This window comes from Hyperoodon ampullatus, assembly GCF_949752795.1.
Source record: "Hyperoodon ampullatus genome assembly, chromosome: 5".
Taxonomy (NCBI): domain Eukaryota; kingdom Metazoa; phylum Chordata; class Mammalia; order Artiodactyla; family Ziphiidae; genus Hyperoodon; species Hyperoodon ampullatus.
Window position 1 is genome coordinate 80,555,885 of NC_136918.1, and position 20,050 is coordinate 80,575,934.

Consider the following 20,050-nt stretch of genomic DNA (forward strand, 5'->3'; position numbering starts at 1 on the left):
TCATTGATTGGTCTCATTGCTTTGTTTTGTTTTTAGTCATGTCTTCAGTTTATTTTGAAATTTACACCACATTAAAGTAGGTTGAGAGATTTATGTTCTTCAGAAAGGTCCTTGGTATAGGAAGTAATGATTTTTTCCCCATATTTTAGCACACTTAAAAAGTATATTAAAATTCTTATTGGTATACTTGTTAGATGTTGTTATTGCCATGATTGTCCTGGTCCCAATGAGATCTTATTAGTCTAAATATTCTTTGTCATACATTCTCTCCCCTTGCTGTTTCAAAGACCCACCCAGCTTTCAGAGTCTCATACGCCACCTCAACTACTTAGTCTTCCTGGCCCTTTACTCCAAGGCATGAAATGCACTTGCATGTAACTCCTATAGCGCAGTCGCTCTTCTTATGTGCTGCCTTGTATTCTGTTTAACTTGTTTTGTCTCTTTCTAGGTGATTATAAATTCGAATATGGCAAAAATGGTATTTTACTCACCTTTATGTTTCCTGTAGTGTGGAGCACAGTGCTTTCTATAGTGGGTTACTTAATACATACTTGAGTTGAGAGTAATTTATCGTGGTAGTTACATGTATACTGTACATGATAGTATTAGAGTTTCCAGGTCATTAAACTGTCACTGATGTTTCTAGAAACATTTAAGTTTTTTTTTTTTTTTTTTTTTTTTTTTTGCGGTACGCGGGCCTCTCACTGTTGTGGCCTCTCCCGTTGCGGAGCACAGGCTCCGGACGCACAGGCTCAGCGGCCATGGCTCACGGGCCCAGCCGCTCTGCGGCACGTGGGATCTTCCCAGACTGGGGCATGAACCCGTGTCCCCTGCATCGGCAGGCGGACTCTCAACCACTGCGCCACCAGGGAAGCCCACATTTAAGTTTTGATACAAGAAATTAATTTATAAAGTTAAACCTGGGTTTTTGTTTAAACACAAAGGAACAATAGTAGGGAAAGCAAACAGACACAGAGATATAGACACTTGTGTTATACTGTGTGCTTAGCACAGAGGGGTGTGAACTCTGGATGGATAGCTGAATGAAAGAACTCAGGTGCTAGGTTGCACTGGTTGATAAGCACAATACCTTTGAAACATTGAGCCTGTCCAGCTAGTACAATACCCCCAAACCTTCCAGGAGTTTATTTGGAGAGGGTGGGGGTAGAAGAGAGATTTAGAATAATGAAAAGCGATAAATCAGTTTCCTTATTTTTACCAGGTAGCTTATTCTGCAAGAGACAAAGTAAACAGACTATTTAAATATGAACAGTCCCTTTCACCATGGATGTACTTAGACATATAATTGTATTGTGGGGATTTATGAAAACTGTAATTTTTACAAGGCCTCTTTTTGTGCCTCTCGGATAGTGTGTGTTTGTCTGATATACTAGTGTATATTAGTATATCAATTCAAGAGCTTTCCCAGAGAAAGTAAGAAATATTAATAAGCAATAAGGGTTCTCTCCACTAAATAATCCAACTTCTTAAATAGCTGTAAAATTTGGCTGTCTGTATTGGGTTTTGAGAAATCATGATGTCAGGATAATAATTTGGTTTTTACTGATCAACATTGTATCTGCTTCTTTGACTAATTGTATACATTGTGAGATGTTTGGCTGACCTAGGGCATGATTCTTAGAAGAGATTTATTTTCTCTGTAAGTAGCAAATGCTTGCTGTGCCATTGAAACCTAAGAGGAGTTACTAAAGAACAAAGCATAATTCTATTTAAATTCAGTTGAACATGAGGGATAACCTTTATTGAGACTTTACAGTATATATTTACCTCCTGTCAATTTATAGAAAGTTAAAGAATGGCTGTGCACTTTCAAAGGATAGAGGAAATGTTCTAGTATTTTATTTCTGCTATAGTGGAGAATGAGTACTTAGTAAGAAACAAAGGATTTGTGTGTCATGACTTCTAAAGTAGGAGCAGGTGGGCCAGTTCCTGGGGTCCTTAGAAAAGAAAGATCGCCAGAGGCAGAAGATCCTCTGACTCCACTGTCTTGTATATGGCATCAATATAAATTGTACAGCTTGTCAACTATCATTACTAATTTAAGAGTAAGACATTGTTTAAAAATGTAGCTTTACTTTATGTCCCAATTAACAACAACAACATATATTTTTTTTCTTATATATACCTGGGAAAGCCTATGTACTTTCTAAAGTTTAGGGAAGAGGTAAGAAATGCTGCTGTTGGCCATAGGAGTGAGGGTTGGGGAAAAAGTTAATTAGAAAAAAGATTGTGGTTATTATGATGAGTATTGAGTTTCCCTAGATGCTATGATGGTAGCCCATATCTTAGAACTAAAATAATTCAGATGTAGCTACTGTTTGAGTGTTTACTGTGTGCCAAGGGCTGATATTTCATATAACTTTCATAATGCTTTGAGGCAATATTCTCCCCATTTAATGGATAATGGAGTTGAAAATATTTTAATTGATATATTCAGGTTCTAACAACTAGTAGGGAATAGGCCCAGCATGTTGAACTCAGGCCACCGGACTTTAAATAAAAGACAAAAGGTTTTTCAGTACTTAGTATGTCATTGCACTATACTAAGCAATTTATTTCTATCTTATTTAATCTTTACCACAATCTTGTAAGGCAAATACAATTTACAAATGAGGAAACTGAGGCTTAGAGGGCCTTACACAGCCAGCAAATTTTGTAGTCATACTTTGAATTTGTTCTTTTAACTGCTGCACTATGTGACCTTTATAATTTGGAAAGAAAATGGGAAGATTCTGGGAAGTTGGTTGAACTAAGTTTTCTTAGGGTAGGGCTTTGGAACTTTTACTTTTTATTAATGTTGCTTACCAAGAAGAAAGTAAATTGTCAGCCATATACAAGTAAAGTTAAATTGTTTTATCCTTTTGAAGTAAAAATTCTAAGAGCAAATACCTTGCTTTAAAATTATCTATGAAATAGTGGCTGTAAGAGATGTGTAACAAATATAGTTGAAATCCATATTGCAAAGTCAGTTATGAGCCAGATCCCATTATCATTGAGGAAATTGAGGCTTAGAGAGGTTAGGTAACTTTTGCCAAGGTTTCAGAACCAGCAGATGGCAGAGCTTGGATTCCAACCAAGGTAATTTAATCTAGAGCTCTTTTCTCAACTACTTTACTGTCCTAAGAGAATGTGAATGATGTGCAAAAATGGAGCCTTGCTACCTCTGGTAACTTGAAGACACCGATTTTGAGTTTGACACATCATAGCTTGACTCAAGGCAAGCGTTAGACTTCACTCACCTGCTTCCATCCTTATTGTTTCCTGAGGTCACTTGTCTCAATAATTTAAAAAAATTAATTAATTAACTTATTTATTTGGCTGCATCGGGTCATAGTTGCGGCATGTGGGATCTAGTTCCCTGACCAGGGATTGAACCCAGGCCCCCTGCATTGGGAGGGTGGAGTCTTAACCTCTGGGCCACCTAGGAAGTCCCTCAATAATTTTTGTTGCTTTGCATTTTTGTTGCACATGAAGATCCTCTTTATTTAGTTGATGCTTAATAAATGTTGAATGTTGAAAAATAAATCAGAAATTTAAAGCAGTGAATCTTGAGCATAGAGACCAAATTTTAATACATCAGTTCGTAATCATGTTTTTCTCTCTAAGTATTTTTGTAGCTTTTGAGGGTAGTTAAATATTAATTAATTGATTTATAGTTTTCATGACTTGGAGTAAATTTTCTGTGCTTCTGAGGAACTTTTCTTAGTTGATAAGTGTTTTAAGTGTCAGATTATAATAAAATCCTGTGATGATACAAAATTCAGATGCAGTATAATTGGCTCCCATTCTCTGTACCGCCTTTTTCTCTACAGGTGAGGCCAGATACACATTATGTTTGTAGTAATTTAGTTTATGTCCTACAGTTCTGGTAAATGAAAACTGATATGTGAACTTTTTATTCCCTGTCTCTTCTACTCTGTAACTGGAAGACTAGTGGAAAAATACTGTTTTCTGTTAACATTGCAGTAACAAGCCCTGTTAGATTTTTCAGACCACACTTATAAGAGGACATCTGGGTTTTAATGTATAATAGTTTATAAATGGAGTATTCATATATCCACAAGGCACTTACTTGCCAGCTCAGCTATCCAGAATGCAGGCAGGAACTAGATAGTGGATAAAAATGAACACTGAGAGCCAAAAGAGCTATCATCTGAAGCAAAGTGTCATTTTGTTTTTTAACCTATGTAAAATCCTTTGGTCAGCATTTCCTACACTAGTTACTTTAAGCAATGTTATGCTGTAATAAATATTCTGTGGCTAAAGAAGTTTAGGAAATGCTGCTTATAGGATCCCTCTAAGGGTTGGTGTTTGTTGGATCACACTTTGGAGTCCTTGCCTTAGGTATTTGGGTCTTGCTTTTATTTTAGAAGAGAAGGGAGGGGAACCAACGTTTAAAGAGCATTACTGTACAGGACCTAGGTGATATCTCCATTTTACAGACGAGGAGCCTGAGGCCCTTCTGGAGGATAAAGAACACAAAACTAGCAACAGGGCACAACTGGGAATGGATCCCTAATCTCTCTGATTCCTAAATCTTTGCTCTTTTGACTTTACTCTGCTACTATATAATTGTAATGAACTGCCCATTTGGGTTTTACACTTTAGAAACAGCAATTTAGCAGTAATACTAGGAAAGAGACTAAGCTGCCCTACTTAGGGAAGAAGGAAAGGATAAATTTACTTACCTGACACATGGCCTGTGTCCTTTGCTTTGCATGGATGAACTCCATGCTCCAGAGGGGAAGGTTTCAGAGAATACTGTGTAAATTAAAGTGCTTTTAGAGTGAGATTTGATAGTATGTTTAGTTATGTATAGCTTTATGTCCATTTTTGACATTATAAGGCCAGAACCACCTCTTTGATCAGGTATAGTGGGCTTAAACAAGTTACAAACTTTTTATAGCTTCATTTTCCTCATCTGGACGTGGTGATAATAATACCTACTTTTCTGGGTGATTGTGATGCTTAAAGGAGGTAATTACGCATGTAAGGTGTCTGGCACAGAGTAACCTTAGCTGCTGTTATTAGTGGTAGTAATAAAAGTAATTAAGGCTTAGGTGTAGATTGTTACCTCTCTGTGTCCTGTTTTTTTGTTTTGTTTTGTTTCTTAATGGGCATGTGTAGGGTGGTCATAAGGAAAGCCTCCAAATCTTTTTTTAAACTTACTTGAGGAAAAATCATCACCATTTGCCTTACTAAATTACAGTCATACCTCATCTTACTGTGCTTCGCTTTATTGCACTTTGCAGATACCACATTTTTTACAGACTGAAGGTTTGTGGCAACCCTGTGTTGTCAGATGATGGTTAGCATTTTTAGCAGTAAAGTATTTTTTAGTTAAGGTGTATATATTGTTTTTTTGTAGATACAATGCTATTGCATACTTAGACTACAGTGTAGTGTAAACATAAGTTTTATGTGTGCTGGGAAACCAAAAAACTTGTGTGGCTCACTTTATTGTGATACTCACTTTATTGTGATGGTCTGGAACTGAACCTGCAATATCTCCGAGGTATGCCTAGAATGAAAGTCCTATCTTGGGTATATTTTATAGGGCATTAAGAAAGTTACAGTTGCTGTTAGGCATCTGGCACTTTTTCAGTGAGTACTATTTGTAATCAGCAGATGTTGGCCTGGTGCCCATAAAGTTCTTGTTTGTTTTTAATGTGAGATGTGTATTTTGAGTAGATCTAATGTCTGTGTAGTCAATATTTAAAAATTTTTTTAAATTTATTTTTGGCTGCATTGGGTCTTCGTTGCATGCGGGCTTTTCTCTAGTTGCGGTGAGCGGGGGCTGCTTTTTGTTGCGGTGCGTGGGCTTCTCATTGTCATGGCTTCTCTTGTTGTGCAGCACAGGCTCTAGGCGCCCGGGCTTCAGTAGTTGTGGCACACGGGCTCAGTAGTTGTGGCTCTTGGGCTCTAGAGCACAGGCTCAGTAGCTGTGGCACATGGGCTTAGTTGCTCCGCGGCATGTGGGATCTTCCTGGACCAGGGCTCGAACCCATGTCTCTTGCATTGGCAGGCAGATTCTTAACCACTGCGCCACCAGGGAAGTCCGTAGTCAGTCTTTTTATACTGTATATTTTTCTCCTGAAAGCTGTTTTCAGGCTAGTCTGTATGCAGTGACAGTTTGGTTTGTATTTGACCATTAGTTATTAAATGTTTAACTATGGTGGGCAAACCAGATTACTATGGAATGTGAAGATTTTTTTCTCCCAACTTGGATGTCTATAGTCTTGCTCAGTAGAGTTAAATAGTCTGAGGTGCCCTCTGAAAATTTGGAAAACATGTTTAGAGCCTTTCAAAACCAGTTAATAAGACTATTAACTGTGGATTGAGTTAAGCAGAATATGGTATTTTTCTTCCTTCAGTTTTTATTCCTCTTCAGTTCTGAGGAAGTGGGGGAGAAAGCCTCCCCACCACCCCCCCCCCCCAAATTTTTTTCTTTTCCTAAATTTTTATTTCCTGCTTTGAAAATAGCCAAGATCTTTGGGGGCTCTAAGAACACCAGTTTTCACAGTGAAGCTTGAGGCAGAGTGATTTTCATGGGAAACCTTTTCTTATAAAATAAAATACTCTTTGTCCATGTCAGGACATTTTTAAAGGAACAGCTAGTAGCAGCACCTCACTACCTTGTCACTAACTAAGGTGGAGGAAGAGAAGAATGAGTCACAGTTTCATTCTTTCTCCTATTCTGCTTCTCTTCTCTCTTTCCCTTTCAACTTAGCTCTTTATTGGCACTGAAAAAGTTTGCCAACCCTGATCTAGATCACGCTATCTGATGGTGGTGATATTTTTTTATTCCTTCTGTTTTATTTGCTGGAGCTCTTCTATAAAAAAGAACTTCTTTACTTCAATCAATTGTATGATTATTCTGCACAACAGTAGAATAAATGCCTTATTCTTTTCCTAGTATTTGAGAGGTGGCTAGTGAGGTTTTTGTTTGTTTGTTTGTTTGTTTTGTTTTCTTTAAGAATCAATACGAACCTCAGGTTTTGGATATGTTTGTTATAATCCATTGTAGTTATTCTTTTTAATTCTCAAATTGTCTCATCTTTAGCTAGTGGGAGCCCCTTCATGTTGGCTCCTGTATTCCTCGAGAAAACCTCAATAATCTTTGGTAACCCTGTTTTCCAGTATGGAAAGATGTTCCAGGCTCATCTTGTACATCACCTGTCTCAGATCTAGAACCAGTTATTTCTCTAAGGGGTTTTGATTCCTTTTAGTGTAAGATTATATTTAAAGACCATCATCTGAGTCTTTGTTGCTATGGTTGTGTTGTTTGTAGGCCCTTTTATTGGACAGAGCTAGGGGGTGTGGTGTGTGTATGTGTGTGATTTTTTTTGTGTGTGGTAAAATAAACAGTGTAAAATTGACCATTTCTATTTTAAAGTGTACAATTCAGTGACATTAAGTACATTCACGGTATTGTTTATTGATCACCACTATCTAGTTCCTGAACTTTTTCATACTCCAAAAAGAAACCCTGTATTCATTAAGTGGTCACTCTGCATTCTTACCTCTCCCCAGACCCTGGCACTAATCTGCTTTCTGACTATGGATTTGCTTGTTCTGGACGGTTCATAAGTAGAATCAGACAACATGTGGTCTTTGTGTCTGGCCTCTTTCACTCAGCATAGGTGTTTTCAGGTTCATCCATGTTGTAGCATGTATCAGTACTTCATTGTTTCTTATGGCTGAATAACATTCCATTGTATGGATATACCACATTTTGTTTATTCAGTTGATGGATGTTTGGGTTGTTTCCAGATTTTGGCTATTGTGAATAGTGCTGTGGTGAATGTGTACAAATTTTTTTGGAACACTTGTCAGTTTTCTTGGGTGTTTACTGAGGAACTGCCAGTTTTCCACAGTGGGTGCCTCATTTTATATTTCCACCAGCAGTGTATGAGGGTTCTAATTTTTCCACATCTTCTCCAACACTTGTTATTTTCCATGTTTTGATAATGGCCATCCTAGTTGGTATGAAGTGGTATCTCACTGTGATTTTGATTTGCATTTCCCTAATGACTAATGATGTTGAGCATCTTTTGATGGACTTGTTGGCCATATGTATATCTTCTTTGGAGAAATGTCTATTCAACTCCTTTTCCCATTTTTTCTTTTTGTTGTTGGGTTGTAAGCCTTCTTTATATATTCTGGATACTAGACCCTTACCAGATACATGATTTGAAAATACATTCTGCCGTTGTATGGGTAATCTTTTCACTCTCTTGACAGTGTACTTAGATGCACAGAAGTTTTAAATTTTGATGAAGTTGAATGTACCTGCTTCTTTCCTTCTCGTGCTTTTGGTGTCATATCTGAAAAAGTATTCCCAAATCCAAAATCATGAAGATTTACCCATGTGTTTTCTTCTAAGGATTTTATATTTTATTTCTTACATTTAGGTCCCTGACCCATTTTTGAGTTAATTTTTATATATGGTGTGAAGTAAGGGTTCAGTTTTCCAAGTTCGATGTGTTGAAGAGCCTGTTCTTTTCCCATTGAAGTGTCTTGGCACCCTTGTTGATTATCAGTTGACTATATAGATGCATGGGTTTATTTGTGGCCTCTCAGTTCTGTTCCACTGATCTGTATTTCTGTCTTTATGTCAGTACTACACTGTCTTGATTACTCTAGCTTTGTGGTAAGTTTTGATACTGGGAAGTTTAGGTAGTCTAACTTAGTTTTTTCTTTTTTTTCTTTTTTTTTTTTTTTGCGGTACGCGGGCCTCTCACTGTTGTGGCCTCTCCCGTTGCGGAGCACAGGCTCTGGACACGCAGGCTCAGTGGCCGTGGCTCACGGGCCCAGCCGCTCCACGGCATGTGGGATCATCCTGGACCGGGGCACGAACCCATGTCCCCTGCATCGGCAGGCGGACTCTCAACCACTGCGCCACCAGGGAAGCCCTAACTTAGTTTATTAAGAAGATTATTTTGGCTATTCAGAATCCTTTTCAATTTCATTTGAATTTTAGAATCTTCTGTAGATTGCTTTGGGTAGTATTGACATTTTAATATTAAGCCTTCTGATCTATGAACATGGCATGTCTTTCCATTTAAGTATTCTTTAATTTCTTTCAGTAACTTTTGTAGTTTTCAAGTCGTACCTCCTTGGTTAAATTTATTCCTAAGTGGTATTTTATGCTATTAAATTGAAATTTTTAATGCTGTTGTAAACTGAACTGTTTCTTAATATTCTTTTCAGAGTGTTCATTTGCTTAGTGTATAAAAATGTGAATGATTTTTGTGTTGATCTTATATTCTGCAACTTTGCTTAGTCTGTTGTATGATTATTTAAATGCGAAAATACACTAACACAACACTGTAAAGCAGCTATACTCCAATAAAAATTTAAAAAATAAATAAATAAAAATTTTAAAAAGTAAAAAAAAAAAAGAAAAGAAAATACACCATGAGTTCATACTAATATTTCTAAGTCTGATTTTGTTTCCAGTTTAAGGGTTTAGGATTATAAGATTTTCCCTTTAACTTTTTAAAGATTTATATTTATAGCTCTTCTTTTACGCTGAAAGTCTTGGAGAGTAATGAATTACTTGCCATGTTACTTATATATACATATGTGTATTAGTATTATTATTTTGAGCTTATTTTAGAAAATGGTTGCTGAAAACAATTGCCAGTTCCGCCACCACCGGGGTGGCTTCGTTATTCTCACAGTGGCGGAGTCCTCGGCCACTTCTCTGCACTTTGTCAGGTGGCCTCCTGAAGGTGCTGTGAGCGACTCCTACGTCGAGCTGAGCCAGTACCGGGACCAGCACTTCTGGGTCTCATTACTTTAGAAAGTTCCACATCATAACCATCATGAATTTCAAGCATCCTGCAAGATTCAAACAGTGAACGGATTCAACTTTTGCTGTTGTTTATCTCTGCAGTCTAAAGCCTATAGCTTCATTTAGGTAGTAGTAAGATACTGTCTTGTAGGATTTCTACAGTGTTTCCTGAATGGGTGGCAATGAAGAACAGGAAAAGTTACTGAAGAAAAGCTGTACATTGTATGTTGGAAATCTTTCCTCTTACACAACTGAAGAACAAATCTATGAACTCTTCAGCAAAAGTGGTGACATAAAGAAAATCATCATGGGCCTGGATAAAAATGAAGAAAACAGGGTTCTGCTTTGTGGAATACTGTTCAAGACCAGATGCAGAAAATGCCATGCGGTACATAAATGGAACTCGTCCAGATGACCGGATCATTAGCACAGACTGGGGCACAGGCTTTAAGGAGGGCAGGCAGTATGGCCGTGGGTGTTCTGGGGGCTAGGTACGAGATGAGTATCATCAGGACTATGATTCTGGGAGAGGAGGCTATGGAAAACTGGCCCAAAACTAGTGAGTGGTGAGAGCCCCATCATGAAAAACTCACTCCTTTGGCCTGTTGAACTTGACTTGCGTTACCCAAGGTCTGCGAACCTGCCCATTTTTACCAAGCTTTAATCAATGTCTCTACTGAGCTGGAAGCCTCTTCATGGTTTTCCACTTAAAAATTATTAAAGGACATAATCCAAAAGAATGCCTTTAATTCTATAGTCTTAGCATCTTGGTCGTGTGTCAGATTACCAGAATGATTTCAGTTACCAGGTCAAAAATTGTGTTCCTTAGCAACAGACGTATAATGTTGATCCATCAGCCAAAACACACTTCTTTTAGGAAGATTGGAAAAAAATTTTTTAAGTGTTTACCATATTTGCATCTAAGTAGGTTCATGGTCTACCTTGGGGCCTGGAATTACTATTTTTAAAATTTTAAGTTTGCATGAGATCAAGTTTAGTAAGTAGAGTTTTGCTATGTAATATAGCTTTACTCTAAATTAGGAATAGATGTTTGATAACTGAATTTTTTTCTGTGTTGAATTTTAACCTCTAAAGGCAAACTTAAGAGTCAAGGGAACTTCCTAAATAGTTGGTAAGCCTTAGACAGTCGCAGGGGACACCATCTCTTATGTGCTTTACATATCAGGAAATTAGGTCAGGACTTGAAGGGTATTTTTACTAAACACATTTTTCAAAATATGTGTTTTAGCTAACGCTAAAAAAAAACCTAGGGTCTGTATTACAGGGAACCTCAACTTCTGTAAGGGCAAAGGGGGGACGCTGTCAGTAGGAAATGGGCAGGAAGTATCAGGAGATGTGAGTTAAACCAGTGCCTTGACATGATGAAGGTTGCTGTGAGAGCAAGCAGATCTATTGTTTTCATTTTCAAACTGATCTTGGGAATTGAGTGGGGGTTTTTTTTTTTTTTTTTTTAAATGAGCTTAAAGATCAAGAGAATGCTTAACAAAAACAAAATCAGAAATGCTTCCCTCGGGAAATGTTTTGGCTCATTCTCATACTGAAGTCTGTCTTGTTTTTTCCTTAACTGTGCTGAGTTTCAGAGCCTGGGTAGTGAGCTGGTGGTCTCTACAGAGAAGGGAGTCTGGAGGATTTATTTTGTATTTGTAAGGGAAGAGAGAATTTCTCTAATATTATGTGAACTATTGCTCATTTTAAACTGGTAGTCTAGTATAATTTTCCCTGACGTAAGTGATATTTTTTCATCTAGCAACAGAGTATCTCCTAATTTCCAGTAGTTTGTGAAGCTGGGGCTGAAGTATCTCAATGTGAACATCTTGCATGTTACAGTAAGTATGTTTTCTCAAATTTAAACTGGCTATTTGAACTTTAAAAGATATCTCTAAATTAGTTGTAAGTATTTAGGAAAGCATTTGCAAATATCTAATTTAATGAGGACGTACAATTCATTATTAAAATCTTTTTACGCTGTAGTTTGAATTAACGTATTTTATATTTTGTAGTAAAATGTAACTCAGATTTCTAGAGGCCTTAAAACCACAGACAGTGGTTCCTATTTGAACTGTCTTCTGTAACAGATTTCAATAAAATTGGACCAACTTAAAAAAAAAAAAGAATTCTTACAAATTCTACTAGGGACTTATAGTCAAACTACTGTTTTAAAATCATTTGAAATGATTGCTCTCTAAGCCACCCATTTGATATATAGTTTGGTTTATTCATTTTGCTGTCAGTTTTTGGGAATAATCTGTTTTCATTTTGATTTACTTTTGATTACTTTTATAATTATGTAAAACATATTCTTCGTTCCAGAACCAAAACTACAATATGTAGTCAGAAAAATCTAGCCTTTATCCTTTCCTTCCCCTATAAGTGACCATTTTTATTAGTTTTTCGTTGTTTACAAAAAATGTATATAAACTTAGTCATATTTCTCTTTCTTTCTTAGATAAAACTTACACTTTATTTAGCACCTTGTATTTTCTTCTACTTAGCAGAAATCCTGGAAATCACTCAGAATATAGGGAGCTCTTCCTTACTGCTTTTTAAACCTGCCGAACACTCTGATTTTTTAATTCAAGCAGTTCCATATTGATTACATTAATGTATTACATAGAGAAATTTTTTTTTTTTTTTTTTGCTGTACGCGGGCCTCTCGCTGTTGTGGCCTCTCCCGTTGCGGAGCACAGGCTCCGGACGCGCAGGCTCAGTGGCCATGGCTCACAGGCCCAGCCGCTCTGCGGCCTGTGGGGTCTTCCCGGACCCGGGCACGAACCCGTGTCCCCTGCATTGGCAGGCGGACTCCCAACCACTACACCACCAGGGAAGCCCCATAGAGAAATTTTGATGGGACCAAGTTCCTGGTTCTTCTGGCACTGAAACTTCAAAGTATTTTATTTTTTATTTATATAATAAAGATATTATTTTACCACAAATACTCAAACAGTATAGAAGTGTATGCAATAAAATTTGTAAAGTTGTCTCTGATTCCCATATGCTCAGTTTCCCTTTATTCCTATCTCCAGAAATTATTACTAGTAAGTTAGTTCAAGATCTTTTTCTACAAGTGTATAGCATTTAATATACTGCAAATAGTTTTTAAACAAAGTGGGGATCATATCATGAATATTCTGTAACTTGATTTCTTCAATGTAATATTATCAGTTGAGCTTTAAATTTGGATAATGAAGAAGATTCGTGAGTATAACTAAGACTTAAAAAATGATTTTGAGACTTTTTTCTTCTCTTTCGTTAACACTAGTCAATAATATTTTTTTTTGTGTGTGTGTATATAACTTACTAAATTTTCTGTATTGTAATTTCTGCTCTAAAATCCAGAAAGTAGTGTGTGTAGCTATATCCCTCTTTACTTTCTTCTTAGACTCAAACTTACATTTGGAAAGAAATTGAGAAAAATTTTATTGTATTCTTAACACTAAAAGGAAATCTAAATAAAGTCAGTATACCTGTTAACCACCAGTGAACTCCATAAAAGCAGGAAAAAAACTGCCTATCTTGTTTATCACTGGGTCCCTAGCACCTAGGACAGCGACTGATTCCCTATTCTTACTCTGTATTTGTTTTATTTTCACCATAAATTATAAATGGATCATGTTCTGTGTCCTTTTTTCATTTGTTAATATATCATGGAAAGTTTTCTTGTCAATACTTAAGTATCTGCTTCATTCTTTTAAATGAATGTATTAATGGAGATACTATATATTACATAATTAGGTGGTTTTAAAGACTTTAATTTGAACCCTTCTCACCCCCCCAGACTTTGGTACTAGTGTTCTGTTTTTAAAATATTAGTGGAAGATACTAAGTTGAGGATTATATTGGAACAAACTTGTATAACTCCCTTTCTTAAAGTGTATAACATAAGTAAATGTTTATGTAGAATGGCAGTGTACATTAACGTGCTTTAAACAAATCTATGAGTATTCTGATGATGAATATTAGAGTCATTCACTTTAAAATATTTTGATAAGCAATTCACATAATGAGAAATAAAAATAGTTAACATGTGAAAAAAGTGTTCAATTTAGTATAATTGATTCAATACAAAAATAGAATGAGGCAAAATTGTACCCCTTCCTCCCCAGTGAAATTGGCAAAGATTAGAAAGATCATATTTAGTTGGTGACAAGAGTTTTGGGAGTTGTGTTGCAGAAGGAAAGTAAATTTATGTATTCTTTTTGGAGGGCAGTTTGGAGAGTTTCAGAAGTTCTAATTCTGGGAATTTAAGGAAAAAAATTAAGGCTATGCTCATAAATCTAGTTTTACATGAATGTTTATGAAAAATTTAATCCTGGGATTAATAACAGTAATACTACTTAAATAGTGCTTCATCCATGCCATATATTTATTTAATCCTTTCTACAATCCTGTAGTATTTATACAGTAGGATTAAAAATGATGATGTATAAGAATATTTAACATAGAAATAAGTTCATGGTTTCTTTTTTTTTTTTTTTTTTTTTTGCTGTACGCAGGCCTCTCACTGTTGTGGCCTCTCCCGTTGCGGAGCACAGGCTCCGGACGCGCAGGCTCAGCGGCCATGGCTCATGGGCCTAGCCGCTCCGCGGCATGTGGGATCTTCCCGGACCGAGGCACGAACCCGTGTACCCCTGCATTGGCAGGCGGACTCTCAATCACTGCACCACCAGGGAAGCCCAGAAATAAGTTCATGATAAGAATGAGTGAAAACAGCACATTGCAAAAGAGTATGTGCAGTGTGATTGCATTAACTGCAACAAAATAGAGAAAACTGAGAATATTCTCCAAATATTTATACTTATGCTTATAACCCTTTATTGTACTTACAATACAGTTATAATCCTGTTGTTCAAATATGTTACTCTTTCTGAGTTTTTCTACAGTGAACATATATTGTCTAACAAGAAACCTATTTTTTTTTAAATGTTCTTTGATTTTGCAAAAGGTTTTGCTTCAGGATTCCTGAACAGTAAATTCTCTAAGTACCTTTAAAATAGAAATCCATTAGTAACTAACTTTTGGTGAACACGTTAAATAGGGATTAAAATGAAGTGTAGTCTTTGATTTCTGTTAATTTGATGGTGTTTTCTATGGATTAGAAATGGAAAGAGTAGAAAGTTAACTGAAGCATATAAAGTTTGAAGCCTGACAATGGCAAAATGATGAAGTCTTTTAGATGTTAGTTTTGTGGTTGCTGGCAGTGAAGCTTTATCATAAATAAATGAAAGAAAGAAAGAAGGGGGAAGGGGAGAAAGAAGGAAGGAAGGAAATAGAAAGGGACTTGCTATATTTTTGCTTGCTATATTTTCATGGCATTATAATCAGGTATTTTCTCTTTTCCAGTAGGAATTTAATAATTCTTTTTTAAAAAATTTCATTTCACTATATCTTTCATTTTATTATTTATTTATTTATTTAATTTTGGCTGCGTTGGGTCTTTGTTGTTCCACACGGGCTTTCTCTAGTTGCGGCGGGCGGCGAGCAGGGGCTGCTCTTCATTGCGATGCACGGGCTTCTTATGGCGGTGGCTTCTCTTGTTGCAGAGCATGGGCTCTAGGCTCGCGGGCTTCAGTAGTTGTGGCACGCGGGCTCAGTAGTTGTGGCTCGTGGGCTCTAGAGCGCAGGCTCAGTAGTTGTGGCTCGCGGGCTTAGTTGCTCCACGGCATGTGGGATCTTCCCAGACCAGGGCTAGAACCCGTGTCCCCTGCATTGGCAGGCTGATTCTTAACCACTGCGCCACCAGGGAAGTCCAGTAATTCTTATAATTATTTTTTCTCCTCCTTTAGAATTGGTTTCTTTCAAATCTTCTGAGTCTTACAGTTTCAGTCTTGTTCCTACCCTTTTCAGGAATTAAGAAAATTAGTTCACCAGGTTGCTGCTTATGAATCTGATCTATGTAGGACTAGAACTTGTGCTAGTTTTACTTAGCTTCATCTTTAACACCTTGTTAAAATGTTTTTCTCAGTCAGGCCTTCTTTGCCCCTTATTTTAAAAATTGTAGGGCTTCCCTGGTGGCGCAGTGGTTGAGACTCCACCTGCTGATGCAGGGGACACGGGTTCGTGCCCCGGTCCGGGAAGATCCCACATGCCGCGGAGCGGCTGGGCCCGTGAGCCATGGCCACTAAGCCTGCGCGTCTGGAGCCGGTGCTCCGCAACGGGAGAGGCCACAACAGTGAGAGGCCTGTGTACTGCAAAAAAAAAAAATTGTAGCTGCTCCCCAGTTCTGCACTTTCCATTCCCCTCCTCTGCACTTTTTTAAAAAAAACATTTATCACCTTGTTATATATAATTTATTTTGTTTGTGTCTGCTCTTCCCTCCTCCCCTGTTTAAAATGAAAGTTACAGGGAGTGGGCAGATTTTTGTTTCTTTAGTGCCTTGTGTATTTCCAGAGTGCAAAGCAATGCCTGGATAATAGGATTTCAGTAAATATTTTTTGAACAATGAATAGAGGGTACTCAGTATTTGTGGAATGATTGGATGTTTTATTTAGTTGATGGAGGTGAAATTCTAAGTGTTTACAGTTTAGGATTCCATAGTTGTTTTGTATTGTGGTGTTTGATTTTCAGTCTAGTAATAGAATTAAATTTATTGACAAGTTGAAATTTCTGAATTTATTTCTGAATAATTCCAGAACAGGGATTATTCTTTATTAATTTAACTTTTATGATATTGTTTATTAACTTTTGCTAAGTGAATACCAAAAAGACTAATAAGATGAGTAGGGGAAAAACCTTTTAGCTTGCTGTGAGAGTCTGGCCTTTTTGGTCCTTGTAAGGGAGCTGGACTAAGGTTTAAGAGCTTTCTTGCTCTTTCTCTGACTTTGAGATTCATCCCAGGGGTTTTGTGTTTTTAGTTATATTTCTTTGGAAATAACAAGTTGTGAGGAAATGAGTTTGATGAAACTGCTGCCATGATTGCTTTTTTGAAATCAAAACTGTTGTTGAATGTTAATTAGCACCACAGCTTTGTGTGAAGGCTTTTAGACTTGAGTGATAATGAGTCTCATTATTATAGAGTGTAAGATGTTCCAAGGTCTCCACATTTATTCATCCAGCACTTAAAGCCAACTATATGCTAGGCACTCTGCTAGACTACTGAGCATACAAGTCAGTGGGACAGATTCAGTAAAGAGGAGATAGTAAAAATGTTTGTTTCACAGGTGCTTCTCCTAGATGTGGGATTTCCCAAAAGCAGGAGAATTTATTTTCTTGGGTATTTTTGGTTTTGATTTAATTTAAATTGAAATAGAAAATGAGCCACTAACTAGTATTGAGATGTATGATCACAGCATAATTTTAATATCAATTTGCTATTGAGCTAGAGTTTGTATGAATGTATATGTCTTTTTGAAGGTATTAACATTTATTGTCTTGTACTTTTTACCTGTTTTATTCTTTTAACGTAGTCCTTATAACAACCCTGAGAGATAGGAGTTATTGTCAGTATTTTACAAATAAGAAAAGTGAGTTTCAGAGAGCTTAAGTCATTTGCTTACGGTTCATAGCTTATAAGTCGTGGATTTTAAACCAAGCCTATTGATGCTGAAGTCCATAAACTTTTTATAACACTTCCCCAGAGGAATCTGGTTTTCTTTTTTTGGCAGGGTTGGGGGCATGTAGGTAATGTTAAATAACAAGATGTACTGAATTTGTAAGCTGTTCTGCAAATTTTGAGCCAGAGTATTTCAAAATAAAAATTCTCTTTTTTTCTTAATAAAAAATAAAATATATTCATTATGGCAAGAAATACAAGATTAGGGAGAAGAGAAAAGAAGAAAAGAAGAAAGGTAGCTGGGATGGGGAGAACCATAGTCCTGTTGATCCACTGTTAACCTTTTGGTATACGGGTGATACTTAATGTAATATACTGATAGTTTGGATTCCAGAGTTTCTGAGACCTGGAGTTAAATCTGGTTTCTGCCATCTAATAGTTTTGTGATTTGAGACTTTCATGGTTTTGGGGCAAGTTATTTATTTAAATTTTGCAAAGGAAAGAACTGAGGTTTGGAGAGGGCAGCCTACGTCATAAAGTTTTTTTTTTAATAAATTTATTTATTTTTGGCTGTGTTGGGTCTTCGTTGCTGTGCATGGGCTTTCTCTAGTTGCGGCGAGCAGGGGCTACTCTTCATTGCGATGCACGGGCTTCACATTGCGGTGGCTTCTCTTGTTGCAGAGCACAGGCTCTAGGCATGCAGGCTTCAGTAGTTGTGGTGCATGGGCTCAGTAGTTGTGGCACACGGGCTTAGTTGCTCCGTGGCATGTGGGATCTTCCTGGACCAGGGCTCGAACCTGTGTCCCCTGCATTGGCAGGCGGATTCTTAACCACTGCACCACTAGCGAAGTCCCTAACAACATTTTTAATAAAAATAATATTTTCCCAAATAAAAATATTGAGAAATTTAACATTTTTGCAAATCTCTTTGCTAAGAGAATGAGAGTGAAAAGGCATTGTTATGTTATGTGAAATATTGTTATGAAAATAGTTTTGGCCTCATGGACCTCCTGAAAGAATCCAGAGATCTAGACTACACTTTGAGAACTGCTGACCTAAATATTCAATTATATTTTCTTTTTGTATTTTTATGACCGAATTTAAATCTGGAATGAATTTGATTACTACCCTCCCACCACTCATTAGCCAACATCTTTTTTTTTTTTTTTTTTGCTGTATGCAGGCCTCTCACTGTTGTGGCCTCTCCCGTTGCGGAGCACAGGCTCCGGACGCACAGGCTCAGCGGCCATGGCTCACGGGCCTAGCCGCTTCACGGCATGTGGGATCTTCCCGGACCGGGACACGAACCCGTGTCCCCTGCATCGGCAGGCAGACTCTCAACCACTGCGCCACCAGGGAAGCCCTAGCCAACATCTTTTGAAAGTCCCATTTTCTTGTAAATCATTGACTGACTGCCTAGAATGAAGCTATAAACCTTTCCACCTTGCTCAGTTGTTACTGCCGGAGCTTAACTGTTGATTGAAAGCCCTAGTCTTAGCAATCTTTGCTTAATGTTGTATCTCTATTTTGGTATATTCTCTTAGGTTCCTGATGCATTCCCTCAACTCCAACTTACAGTTTCACATATGTTGTCCTAAAACTTAAAGATTTTTTATTTCTGTTGATGGTTGTGCCATATTGCTCTGAAAAATAGTTTGCTCACCACTTATGAAAGTGATGTATAATCACTATAGGAAATCTAAAACGTGCATAGAAGCATAAATGAGAAAAGAATATTTTGTCACTGTGAATATGCAGAGTGCTGCAGACATGCTATTATTGCTGTCCTGTGATGAAGGTTACTTCAGTATTGAAAAATGCTAGCAAGTTGAACTATACGTAAATTCCTGCTCCACTCTTAATAAATTGTACATCTTTTGATGTGCTGCTTAGCTTCTTGGGATCCCTTGCTCACCAGTCTTATGTTTATTACTTTTTGTGTGTTCCTAAGGTATTTTGGATAAAAAGAACAAGACTTCATTTCCCTTGTCACTAATTTTGCAGGTTAATGAAGAAATAATAAACATGTTATGTGATAAATATTATTATAGCTGTAAGCAATTATGAATATTATGGGAGAGCCTAAGCAAGCTATTGTTGAAAAATGATGAGGGAGTGAAGAGTAGGGAGTGGTCTTGAAAAAATTAAAGTTGTGTAATCTTTCTTTATTATTTGATGATTTGTTTGGCTGTCTAGGTCAAGAGAAGGTAGGAGTCAAGAATGACTCCCAGCTATTTGGCTTGAAAGACAGGGTGGATAATGAAGTTTACTAAAATAGGGAATATATTCTGCTCCTAACAAAATAAAACTCCCTGCACACCTACACTTTCCAAGGCTCTGTTCTTTTGCTTTCCAAGATGAGATCAGTTGTGGCCATGTTGAGTTTGATGGGCCTGGAAATATTCAGGTGGAGATGTGTAGGAGGCATTGGAAAGCTGTTAGGAGAGAGTGTGGGCTAGAGAGTTAGCAGTGTAGCATAAGTGGTTGAATGAAGATTAAGATCATCCTTTGAGAATTCTTAGCAGGAGAAGAGAAAAAGGATAGGGACCCTCCAACATTTGAGAGACAGGCAGAGGAAAATAAATCCAGCAAAAAGTAGTCAGAAGAGGGGAAAATGGAAGAGTGGTGGTGTAGAATGCAACTGACCAGAATTTAAAGAAGGATGAGGGTAGCGGAGAAAGGGATTTGAAATGTTAAATCCAGCTTAAAAAGACAAATAA

The 20,050-nt window shown here is 37.2% G+C and overlaps 1 protein-coding gene and 1 pseudogene across 3 annotated transcripts in view; both read left to right on the forward strand.

Moving 5' to 3' along the window:
* Positions 1–20,050, forward strand: part of GSK3B (glycogen synthase kinase 3 beta) — a 200,276-nt gene that overhangs the window by 11,403 nt on the left and 168,823 nt on the right. The gene's annotated exons all lie outside the window — the stretch shown is intronic.
* LOC307053469 (nuclear cap-binding protein subunit 2-like) lies at positions 10,128–10,380 on the forward strand (annotated as a pseudogene). The gene has a single exon. The product of its transcript is annotated as a nuclear cap-binding protein subunit 2-like (transcript).